This window comes from Nothobranchius furzeri, chromosome 10 (genome assembly GCF_043380555.1).
Source record: "Nothobranchius furzeri strain GRZ-AD chromosome 10, NfurGRZ-RIMD1, whole genome shotgun sequence".
NCBI classification, from domain to species: domain Eukaryota; kingdom Metazoa; phylum Chordata; class Actinopteri; order Cyprinodontiformes; family Nothobranchiidae; genus Nothobranchius; species Nothobranchius furzeri.
The window spans coordinates 39984589-39996678 of NC_091750.1; the positions used below are offsets into that span (position 1 = coordinate 39984589).

At 43.8% G+C, this 12090-nt stretch overlaps 1 protein-coding gene across 3 annotated transcripts in view; it reads right to left on the reverse strand.

Moving 5' to 3' along the window:
• fras1 (Fraser extracellular matrix complex subunit 1) overlaps nt 1-12090 on the reverse strand; it is a 232789-nt gene that overhangs the window by 170927 nt on the left and 49772 nt on the right. The gene's annotated exons all lie outside the window — the stretch shown is intronic.

A 12090-nucleotide genomic window follows, 5' to 3' on the forward strand; every position in this document is an offset into this window, starting at 1 on the left:
CACACACACACACGCATGTCCATATGCACACACACACACACACACACACACACGTGCACGTCCATATGCACACACACACACACGTCCATATGCACACACACGCGCACACACACACACACGTCCATATGCACACACACTTGCACACTTTCACACACACACACACACACACACACACACACACACACACACACACACACACACACTCACTCACTAACTCACTAAGTGAATGTTTGACTGAAACTTTTCCCGCTGTTCTGCAGACAGACACTAAATCTCCTTCAGGCCCTGATGACAGGATGAATGTAAACTCTCCCAGCTTGCAGCCATCTTGCCACATGCACTCATGCCCAACCCCGACTGTGATGCAGAAATGATTCATTCATGCTGTCGCTGCAGCATCTTGTACATCAGTGGTGCAGGCGGACCCGCGGACTCCATCGGGACCAAACAGCAGAACCCTGGAGAAGCATGAAGCTGTAGCTACAGGTGCTGGCCAGTAAATTAGAATATCATCAAAAGGTTGAAAATATTTCAGTAATTCCATTCAAAACGTGAAACTTGTACATTATATTCATGCAAAGCACACAGACCAATGTATTTCCGATGTTTATTACGTTTAATTTTGATATTTATAGGTGACAACCAATGAAAACATCAAATCTGGTATCTCAGAAAATTAGAATATTCTAAAGGCCAATGAAAAAATGTGTGTTTCTCTAATGTTGGCCAACTGAAAAGAATGAACATGAAAAGAATGTGCATGTATAGCACTCAATACTTAGTCGGGGCTCCTTTTGCCTCAATAACTGCAGTAATGCGGCGTGGCATGGACTCGATCAGTCTGTGGCACTGCTCAGGTGTTATGAGAGCCCAGGTTGCTCTGATAGTCGTCTTCAGCTCCTCTGCATTGTTGGGTCTAGCGTATTGCATCCTCCGCTTCACAATACCCCATAGATTTTCTATGGGGTTAAGGTCAGGCGAGTTTGCTGGCCAATCAAGGACAGGGATACCATGGTCCTTGAACCAGGTGCTGGTGGTTTTGGCACTTTGTGCAGGTGCCAAGTCCTGTTGAAAGGTGAAGTCTGCATCCCCATAAAGTTGGTCAGCAGCAGTAAGCATGAAGTGCTCTAAAACTTCCTGGTAGACGGCTGCATTGACCCTGGACCTCAGGAAACAGAGTGGGCCAACACCGGCAGATGACATGGCACCCCACACCATCACTGACGGTGGAAACTTTACACTGGACCTCATGCAACGTGGATTCTGTGCTTCTCCGCTCTTCCTCCAGACTCTGGGTCCTTGATTTCCAAAGGAAATGCAGAACTTGCTTTCATCAGAAAACATAACTTTGGACCACTCAGCATCAGTCCAGTCCTTTTTGTCCTTGGCCCAGGCGAGACGCTTCTTGCGCTGTTTCTTGTTCAAGAGTGGCTTGACACACGGAATGCGACACCTGAATCCCATGTCTTTCATGAGTCTCCTCGTGGTGGTTCTTGAAGCGCTGACTCCAGCTGCAGTCCACTCTTTGTGGATCTCCCCCACATTTTTGAATGGGTTTGTCGTCACAATTCTCTGCAGGGTGCGGTTATCCCTAGAGCTTGTACACTTTTTTCTACCACATTTTTTCCGTCCCTTCGCCTGTCTGTTAATGTGCTTGGACACAGAGCTCTGCGAACAGCCAGCTTCTTTAGCAATCACCTTTTGTGTCTTGCCCTCCTTGTGCAAGGTGTCAATGATTGTCTTTTGGACAGCTGTTAAGTCAGAAGTCTTCCCCATGATTGTGGTGCCTTCAAAACAAGACTGAGGGACCTTTTAAAGGCCTTTGCAGGTGTTTTGAGTAAATCAGCTGATTAGAGTGGCAGCAGGTGTCTTCTATATTCAGCCTTTTCAGAATATTCTAATTTTTTGAGATACCAAATTTGGAGTTTTCATTAGTTGTCACTTATGAATATCAAATTTAAATGTAATGAACATTGGAAATACATTGGTCTGTGTGCATTGCATGAATATAATGTACAAGTTTCACGTTTTGAATGGAATTACTGAAATATTTTCAACCTTTTGATGATATTCTAATTTACTGGCCAGCACCTGTATAAGTAAAAGTGTTGGGTTCAGCGGGGCAGCCAGACGGTCTGTGGCTCTGTTTCATAACTCAGATCTGCTCTGAAGGGTCTGAGAAGATCTGCAGCTCCGTCCCTGCTTCTCTGTTTGTTTAAACGATGGAGGAGAAATGAAGTTCACCACATAACAGCAACGTTACTAACAATACAATTAAACATGATTGTTTTTCAGCAATAAACGGTTGGAGAAGTTACACCTAAAGCTGAACCACCCCCACTTCAACTAAAGGTGCTGAGACGAGGACATCACACCCACAACCGTGCAATTAAAACCCCCATCAGAACGGAGACGGCACAGCACACAACGGACCGGACAAGGAAAGGATCCGGAACGTCACAACCAAACTAAAACAAACGATCAGGAAAATGGACACCTGAACTTCCAAAGGCTTTACAAACTAGATAAAGCCACAATGGCACAAGTAGAAGGACACGTCATGCAAAAACAAGAAGAATCCACCAAGGTCAAACAAAGACACATAAAGAAATTAAACCAACTGATGGACAGAAAAACAGGACAACGCCTGGATGTGCAACCTTTCACATGAACATGAACTCACAGAAGCAGAAGAAAGTTTACTGAAAAATGACTCATTTATGCAATAAAATCCCGTTTGAAGGATTCATAGTAGCAACACAGATGGCTTGTCTACAAATCACAGAAGAAAGTACCGAAGCAGACATGAGGAACAGCATAGCTGGCCTATTAAACACAGCAGAATACATCATAGCAACGTCACAAACAAGAAAGAGCAGCAATGACAACGACACCGTCATCCTACCAGCTGACGAGGGAAGGACTACAGTAATAATGGACACATTAAAACAACTCATGGAACAAATGTTAAACGATAAAAACATACAAACCATTAAAAAAATGAAATACAAAACAACATGAAAAATATGTTAAAACCATTCATGGAAAAAGGAGAAATCAGAAAACATGTAGAGACAATAAACGTTCTACCAACGTAAATAAATAAGTTTACATATACGTACATAAACATTAGTTTACCTATACGTACATAAACATATGTTTACATATACGTACATAAATATATGTTTACATATACGTACATAAACATATGTTTACATATACGTACATAAATATATGTTTACATATACGTACATAAACATATGTTTACATATACGTACATAAACATATGTTTACATATACATAAATAAATATTTTTACATATACATACATAAATATATGTTTACATATACATACATAAACATATGTTTACATATACGTACATAAACATATGTTTACATATACGTACATAAATATATGTTTACATATACGTACATAAACATATGTTTACATATACGTACATAAACATATGTTTACATATACGTAAATAAATATGTTTACATATACGTACATAAATATATGTTTACATATATGTACATAAACATATGTTTACATATACGTACATAAATATATGTTTACATATATGTACATAAACATATGTTTACATATACGTACATAAATATATGTTTACATATATGTACATAAACATATGTTTACATATACGTACATAAATGTATGTTTACATATACATAAATAAATATGTTTACATATACGTACATAAATATATGTTTACATATACAGTGGGGCAAAAAAGTATTTAGTCAGCCACCGATTGTGCAAGTTCTCCCACTTAAAATGATGACAGAGGTCAGTAATTTTCATCATAGGTACACTTCAACTGTGAGAGACAGAATGTGAAAAAAAAATCCATGAATTCACATGGCAGGATTTTTCACAGATGGTAAAATATTCCGCGGCTAAATGCACCACCAGCAAGAAGATTTGTGCAGACAAAATCAGGAATAGCAGCAATTTAAAAAAAGCACCGAGTCGTGCAGGGCATCATCTTGAGAGCTGAAATATGGAAAGTCTTTGCAAAAAAGTGAACCAGAGTCCACCTCCTTCCAGAACAGTGAAAGGGGACCTGCCCGCCAGCACAAGAATGCAGCTATGGAGGCCCAAAAGCAAGATCCTACGTAACATTTGTGGGGATGCACACTTCTATTGAAGAGATCATTTTCTCTGGTGGAGAAGAGTAATTGGCTGCACGTACGTGAGAGTTTTAGCTGGCTAGGCAGATTGAGACATGCGCACACTAGGGCTGCACAGTTCTGGTTAAAATGAGAATCAGGATTTTGCTTAGAAGTGAGATCCCGATTCTCTCGTGATTTTTTTCCAGAATAAGTGTTTATTGCACTGATTACGTGCACATCAGCTTTATAACAGCTGTCGCTGAACATGAAAACAATAAATGTCTCTCGTCGTCTCTTAACCCTCTGGAGGCAGGCAGGTTAAAATCTACCTACCTGGTTACTCCACATACGTATTTCATGAGCGTTTTTAATTCAGAAGTACCCTGAAGGACTTAGTTGTTCGTCCTTTTATCAAAACTTATTTTGAGCCTGAGAGGGTTAAGTACACAACTTTTGAATAAGTTAAACACTGATGATGAGAGAGGTAGGTAATAGGCATGTTTCTTAAAATGTAAACCACGGTTTTTAACAAAATATAACATTTAAAATGACAACATGATTGTTGATGAGCATGGCAGGACCAGAACAGAGAACACAGTCCTTTTTTATCTAGCCAGCTGCTTAAAATCGTTATCATTTGGAATTGAGATCACGATTAATTGTGCAGCCCTAGCACACACCCAAAATGAGAAATGATTAAATGTTTTTTGATCATTATTGATTTCTCTGCTGCACAATCACTAAACAGCCCCAGGAAAACAGTGCATGCCATGGTCAACACCTAAGTGGGTGTGATGTGTGACAAAAGCATCTTTTCATGGCGTCGTCGTCATCGTCGTCATCTTCCTCCGATTATACGGGTCCGGGTCGCAGGGGCAGCATCCCAACTAGGGAGCTCCAGACCGTCCTCTCCCCGGCCACCTCCAATAGCTCCTACGGCAGGACCCCAAGGCGTTCCCGGACCAGATTAGAGATGTAACCTCTCCAACGTGTCCTGGGTCGACCCGGGGGCCTCCTACCGGCAGGACATGGCCGAAACACCTCCCCAGGGAGGCGTCCAGGAGGCATCCTGACCAGATGCCCAAATCACCTCAACTGACTCCTTTCGATCCGGAGGAGCAGCGGTTCTACTCCGAGTCCCTCCCAAATGCCCGAGCTCCTCACCCTATCTCTAAGGCTGAGCCCGGCCACCCTACGGAGGAAACTCATTTCGGCCGCTTGTATCCGCAATCTCGTTCTTTCGGTCATTACCCAAAGCTCATGACCATAGGTGAGGATTGGGACGTAGATCGACCGGTAAATCGAGAGCCTGGCTTTCTGGCTCAGCTCCCTCTTCACCACGACAGATCGGCTCAGCGTCCGCATCACTGCAGACGCCGAACCAATTCGCCTGTCAATCTCCCGATCCCTCCTACCCTCACTCGTGAACAAGACCCCAAGATACTTAAACTCCTCCACTTGAGGTAGGACCTCTCTCCCGACCCGGAGTTGGCAAGCCACCATTTTCCGGTCGAGAACCATGGTCTCAGATTTGGAGGTGCTGATCCTCATCCCAGCCACTTCACACTCAGCCGCGAACCAACCTAGCAAGAGCTGAAGGTCAGAGCTGGATGAAGCTAGGAGGACCACATCACCCGCAAAAAGCAGAGACGAGATTCTCCTGCCACCAAACTCGACACACTCCACACCACGGCTGCACCTAGAAATTCTGTCCATAAAGGTAATGAACAGAACCGGTGACAAAGGGCAGTCCTGGCGGAGTCCAACCCTCACTGGGAACAGGTGAAACTTGCTACCGGCTATGCGGACCAAACTCACGCTCCTCTGGTAAAGGGACTGAATGGCCCTTAACAGAAAGCCACCCACCCCATAGTCCTGGAGCGTCCCCCACAGGGTGCTCCTGGGGACGCGGACATTAGCCTTCTCCAAATCCACAAAGCACATGTGGATTGGTTGGGCAAACTCCCATGCCCCCTGCATCACCCTTGCAAGGGTATAGAGCTGGTCCACAGTTCCACGGCCAGGACGAAAACCACATTGCTCCTCCTCAATCTGATTCAGCTATCGATCGGACCCTCCTCTCCAGTACCTTGGAGTAGACCTTTCCAGGGAGGCTGAGGAGTGTGATCCCCTATAGTTGGAACACACCCTCAGGTCACCCTTCTTAAAGATGGGGACCACCACCCCGGTCTGCCACTCCACAGGAACTGCCCCCCGATGACCACGCAATGTTGCAGAGACGTGTCAACCACGACAGCCCTACAACATCCATAGCCTTGAGATACCCAGGACGAATCTCATCTGGCCCTGGGGGCTCCGCGTCTGTGTAGTTGTTTGACTACCTCAGCAACTTCTGCCCCCGAGATTGGACAGTCCATCCCCAGGTCTCCCAGCTCTGGTTCCTCCTCGGAATGCACGTAGGTGGGATTGAGGAGCTCCTCAAAGTATTCCTTCCACCGTCCGACTATAGCCCCAGTTGACGTAAGCAGCTCCCCATCCCCACTGTAAACAGTGTGAGCGAGTTGCTGCCTTCCTCTCCTGAGACTCCGGACAGTTTGCCAGAAGCTCTTTGGAGCCGATCGATAGTCTTTCTCCATGGCCTCACCAAACTCCTCCCACGCCCGAGATTTTGCCTCGGCAACTGCCACTGCAGCACCCCGCTTGGCTATCTGGTACCTGTCTGCTGCCTCCGGAGATCCACAGACCAGCCACGCCCTTTTCACGGCTTCCTATAAAATAAGTCTTTGAATCACTCTTAGTCTGACCTCTCAGCTGAGAAAGCTACGCCAGGGTAGACTCACCTGGAACCGAGACCCCGACACAACAGCCTTCAGCCTTCATAGAGATGCACAAACCCAGCCACCGCGTTTAGGTGGTGATTCAGCGGATGGGACTCACTCACTCACTCACTCCAGGGCAGGGCAATACATAAAAAATGTGTTAATGAAATGTCTGACTGTTATCGAGATCATTTTGCCATGTCAATAAATTTTATCATAAAAAAAAAAGAAAAGGTGTGTGAGGGTTGGCAACGTTCAGGTCCCTTTAAGAAGCTGTACTGCCTTGAGTCACATAAAAATGGCCGTGTTCGAGATGAGCCAGTTCCGCGCAGATTAGATCACCGGTGATCGGCACGCAGTGCATGCCGGTTAGATTTGTGTCCGACTTGCTCTTACGCCATGCCTACGTAGGCATCGTGAGATCAAGGCGGTCACAGATTTTGGAGCAAAATTCTGCAATTGCTCTCCACCGGGTGCAAAACCTAGGGCATGATGGGAAACGCCTGGCTCTCACCTGATCTAAGATCTGATTGGTTCCAATCTTGATCCAGGTTTAACTACCTGATATGAAGTGGTCGTTGCGTACGCAAAAACCTTTGCTCCCGGGATCCCACAGTTTCATTTTAGCCCGGTCACTAGCGCGTTTTATTGCAATGATCCAATGTTTGCTGTGTTATGGATCTCGGGGAATTCGGCTCTTCCCTCATCTTGTCCGCATCTGTTATGGCATCCTGGGGTTTCTAGTTTGGGTTTTCTGCAAATAACAATAGCCTAAGTGCGGGCAACTGCCTGCCAAGATGGCACCATTTGATTTGAACTGTTGCATGCCGGGAGAAGTGGCGTCAACTCCCGGAGCTCTATGTAGGCCATGTGAGAAATGTGTTTACAGTGATCCCTTGCTACTTTGCGGTTCATTTATCGCAGATTCAAGACTTCACGGATTTTTTTCTTTGGAGCCTTATTCAAGGGAAATTTGTCGATTTGCGGTATTTTTCACCGATTCGTGGCATTTTTCTATGCGAAATATCAAGAAATTCCTGTTTTTTCATCAATTTCATCATAAAATGCACTTTTAGTAATAAAACAATAAAAAAAAACAAGTAAAAAATATTTTTCTTTAGTTTTACCCACAAAAAGAGAATATGATCATACGATAATTCAATATAGTACTGTACTGTAAATATGGTGTCCGTACTTTGCGGATTTTCACCTATCGCGGCCAGGTCTGGAACGCATCTACTGCGATAAACGAGGGATCACTGTAGTCTTCTTTTGCCACGTTTCCTATGAGCACACTAAAACTACAGCTGATAACCTTTGCTTCTTACAACAGTCATGCCTTCATATGCACATGTCTACAACATATGATATCCACAAGCATGTGAGGATGTGTTTCAGTTGCAAACAGGCACCAGAATTAAAATAAAAAATTAAACTATGAACTCTAATGCGATATCTTCACCCGTCGTCACCCGCGAGCTACACATGTAGGGAAATATGTCCGACTTAAATGCCGGCTTTCAGCCACCCCCCCCTGCCGCGTCCGTCTGCTCTCGTCTCTTTTCCAGGCGAGGCGCGCCTCAACTCGAACACAGCCATTGACTCAGCGTAATGCATGTGACAACTTTTGTTTCTGCGCGTGCCTGTAGCTATCGTCCATGTATCGTTTTCTAGGTGAAATCCTCTTTATAGCGTTATATTGACTTTGGGTGATATCGCCCAGCCCTAACTCACTCATTCACTCACGCATTCACTCGCTCACTCACAGCCAGAGACGTGTGGGGGGAACCGGAGCACCCGGAGAAAACCCACGCATACATGAGGGAGAAAATGCTAACTTCACATGGAAAGGATTTGAACCGGTGACCTCGCTGTGAAGCTAAACTTTCTACATCGTCTCCAACATGCAGCCCTGTTTTTTTCCTCTGGCTGTGTGTGTTCGGGGGGGTTCAACCAGTCACATGATCTGTTTATGACGTGGTTTTGTGTTTCCGTCGACACGCCGGAGTCATAAACTTTTTAAAGCGTCTCCACATAGAAACGCTCTTCTGGTGTCTGACTGTCTGTGGACGGTCCTCTTTAGGTGGACAGTCATCATCATGGAGACTTACAGATCCAACCAGTTCTGACTCGTGACAGATTTCAGTCGGAGGACAAATGTCTGCGTCCGTCTGACAATCCTGAGTAGGATCTGTCTCCAGACTCTCCACAGGTGTGTGTGGCTCTGGTGAACTCCCTTCAGAAGCAGCCTGGAGCTCAGAGCAGAGACGGTCTTGGAGCTGCAGTCTCAGGGCTTCAAACTCTTCTTCATGCTGCTCATTTATTCTGAGTTTCTCCAGCTGAAGGTTTGTGATTGCCCCATAGAGTCTGGTCTCTGTGTCCTCCATAGTCTGCAACTTGCTCATGAGGTCTCCGTTCTTCTTCTGCAGATCTCCAATTTCTTTTTCTAAACTCTGATGAACTGAGTCTTTGTTGTGACTCTTCTGTAGTTCTTGCTCTAACTGCAGGCTCTGCTGGTTTAAACGTTCCTGCAGATCTTCACAGAGACTTTCCTTTTTCTGCAGCTCGTTCTCTAAAGTCTGCAGTCTGTTCAGTCTGGTTTCTGCGACATCCTGATAATAATCCAGTCCCTGCTCTAATTCATTAATTTCTATCAGTAACTTCTCCTTACTGATGTCTTTTTTCGGCTGTTTTTTCTCTAACTGGACTCTCAGCTGCTTTTCTTTGTTAAAACGTTCTTCCAGTTTTACACAGAGAGAAGATTTCTCCTCCAGCTGTGCAGACACCTCATCCAACTGCTTCTTCATGGAGTAAAAATCCTCCATCTTGGTTTTAAGATCGGTGTTTTCTTTATCTAATTCTCCAATTTGCTTCTTGAAGTTCTGATTGATTAAATCTTTGTAGAAACAGTTCTTCTGTTCGTCTTCTAGCTGGCGCCTGAGGTCGGGCTGGTCCTCTAAACGCTTTTGGAGATCTGCACAGACGCCTTCCTTTATCTGCAGCTGAATTTCTAAAGCCATAATTCTTTTGTGCTGGGTTTCTGGGGTTTCTGCCTCACTTTGATGGAAACCCAGTCTCTCTTCCAGTTTACTGATTTCTTTCTTTAAGTTCTCGTTACTTATGTCTTTCTCCTGAATCTTCTGTCTTTGGTGGGCTCTGATCTGAGATTCCTGTTTTAAACGCTTCTGGAGATCTTCGCATAAATCATCTTTTTCCTTAAGTTGAATATTTAAAGTTCTCACGATTTCTTCATGGGTCTCTCTCTTGCTCTGGTAATAATCCAGTCCTTGTTCCAGTTCATTAATTTCTCTCCTGTAAAAAGCACAATCGGACTCGGCCTTAATTCTGTTTTTCTTCTCGTTCCTCAGAGACTCGTTTGCACGGCTCAGATGCTTTTTGAGTTCACTCACCTGCCTTAAAAGTTTTTCCACGTTTTCATGTTTTTCACAAGCAGCTGATTCCTGCTGGACTTTTCCAGATCCAGGAGTTTTTTCTAGTGGTTTCAAATCATGTTCGGAGCTTTCTTGGCCGTCTCCGTCAGAATCAAAATTTATTTTCAGATTGTAATCCACTTCTGGATCTTCGAGGCACGTCTCATACCAACAAGGGCGTAGGAACGAGTTTAATATTGGGGGGGACACATTTTGGAAATCTAACAAATCTGTTGTCAATACATACCGTAGGTCAACTTCACTGAAAAAAATACATTAAATGATTATTTCTGATTCTAATGTGTCACTGAGTGTTTCATGCAGGCTGAACATGAACAAAGTCTCCTGCCGCTATCTCCTGCATTAGCTTCTGATAGAAAATCTGATAGACGGTGAAACTCTAGGATTAGAAAAGTCTGACAGATGTGACTCAGGGCGTAAGGCAAAGCCCACAAAGACAAGAAAATAACTTTTATAGCCCAGTTCACTAACATTCTGTTTTTTTTTTGATCGGGGACCCATGACCCAGCCAGAAGGGGAGGAGACTTAGGCTCCTTTTGACACTGTAGACCACAACGTTCTACTAAACAGGTTGAAGGCCCTGGCTGGGATTTCAGGTTTTGCTCTAGATTGGCTCTCTTCTTATCTCACCAACAGAACATTCACAGTGAAGTCCGAAACCTTCTCTTCAGATACTGCCTCTCTAACATGCGGGGTCCCACAAGGTTCAGTTCTAGGGCCTCTACCATTCGCATTCTATATTCTTCCCCTAGCTGGCATCCAGGGGCGTAGCACCAAATTCTGGGCCCTAGGTACAAGTCGTCTAGGTGGGCCCCCATGCTCAATTACTTAATATCTCTCTTACACATTTTTTGTCATGCTATAAGACAAGATAATAAATATGATCTTAGTTTAACCTCTATATTGAGCAAATACAAATGCCAGCATAATAAAAGTGAAAAGCCCAGACTTCACACATAATTATTTTTATTTGCCAACAATGTGTTCAAACAAAAATCCTGGAATTTATTTTCCAGTAAATGCCCACTGACGGGTCTTCATGTTAGCAAAATCACTTATGAGATCTTTAAAGTCCAATCCTTTGGCTAATTGGCTTTCAATAGACAGAAGAGCTAGGCTGTTCAGTCTATCCTGGGACATTGTTGATCTCAAATAATTTTTCACCAGTTTCAGTTTGCTAAAAGCCCGTTCACCCCCAACAACAGTCACAGGTAGTGTGCAAAAAATCCTCAGTTTAATACAAACTTCTCCAGAAATGCTCTGTAATTGCATCCTGTATAGATGGCATTAAGCAGCTCAAGAGGAGACCGAATGTGTGGAAATGTGGCACCATATATTGTTCTCAGGTGTAGCATCTCATTCTCAAATTCAGCTGTGAGATCCTTGTAATATTTTCTCATCAGTGCCTGGCAGGATATCTTCATCTGCTCTTCAGTCATGTCTGTCATGGTTCATGATGTTAAGCTTTGCTGATATGTATTGATATATTAAATACATATGACATGAAATAAACCAGGTTCTCTCTGTGAATGTAATGTACTCTAAATTTTATAATCCCTGCATTATCAGCCAAATTATAAGATTGTCCGTTTTCAAGATCAAATATAAAGAAATTAAAAATAGGCTTAAAATATCTAACCAAGTCAATAACAATCCTCTAACACCAGTGTCATCATGCTATACGAAAAGCAGTGGCAGCTTCTCATTCCTGAGATTACCACGAATCCA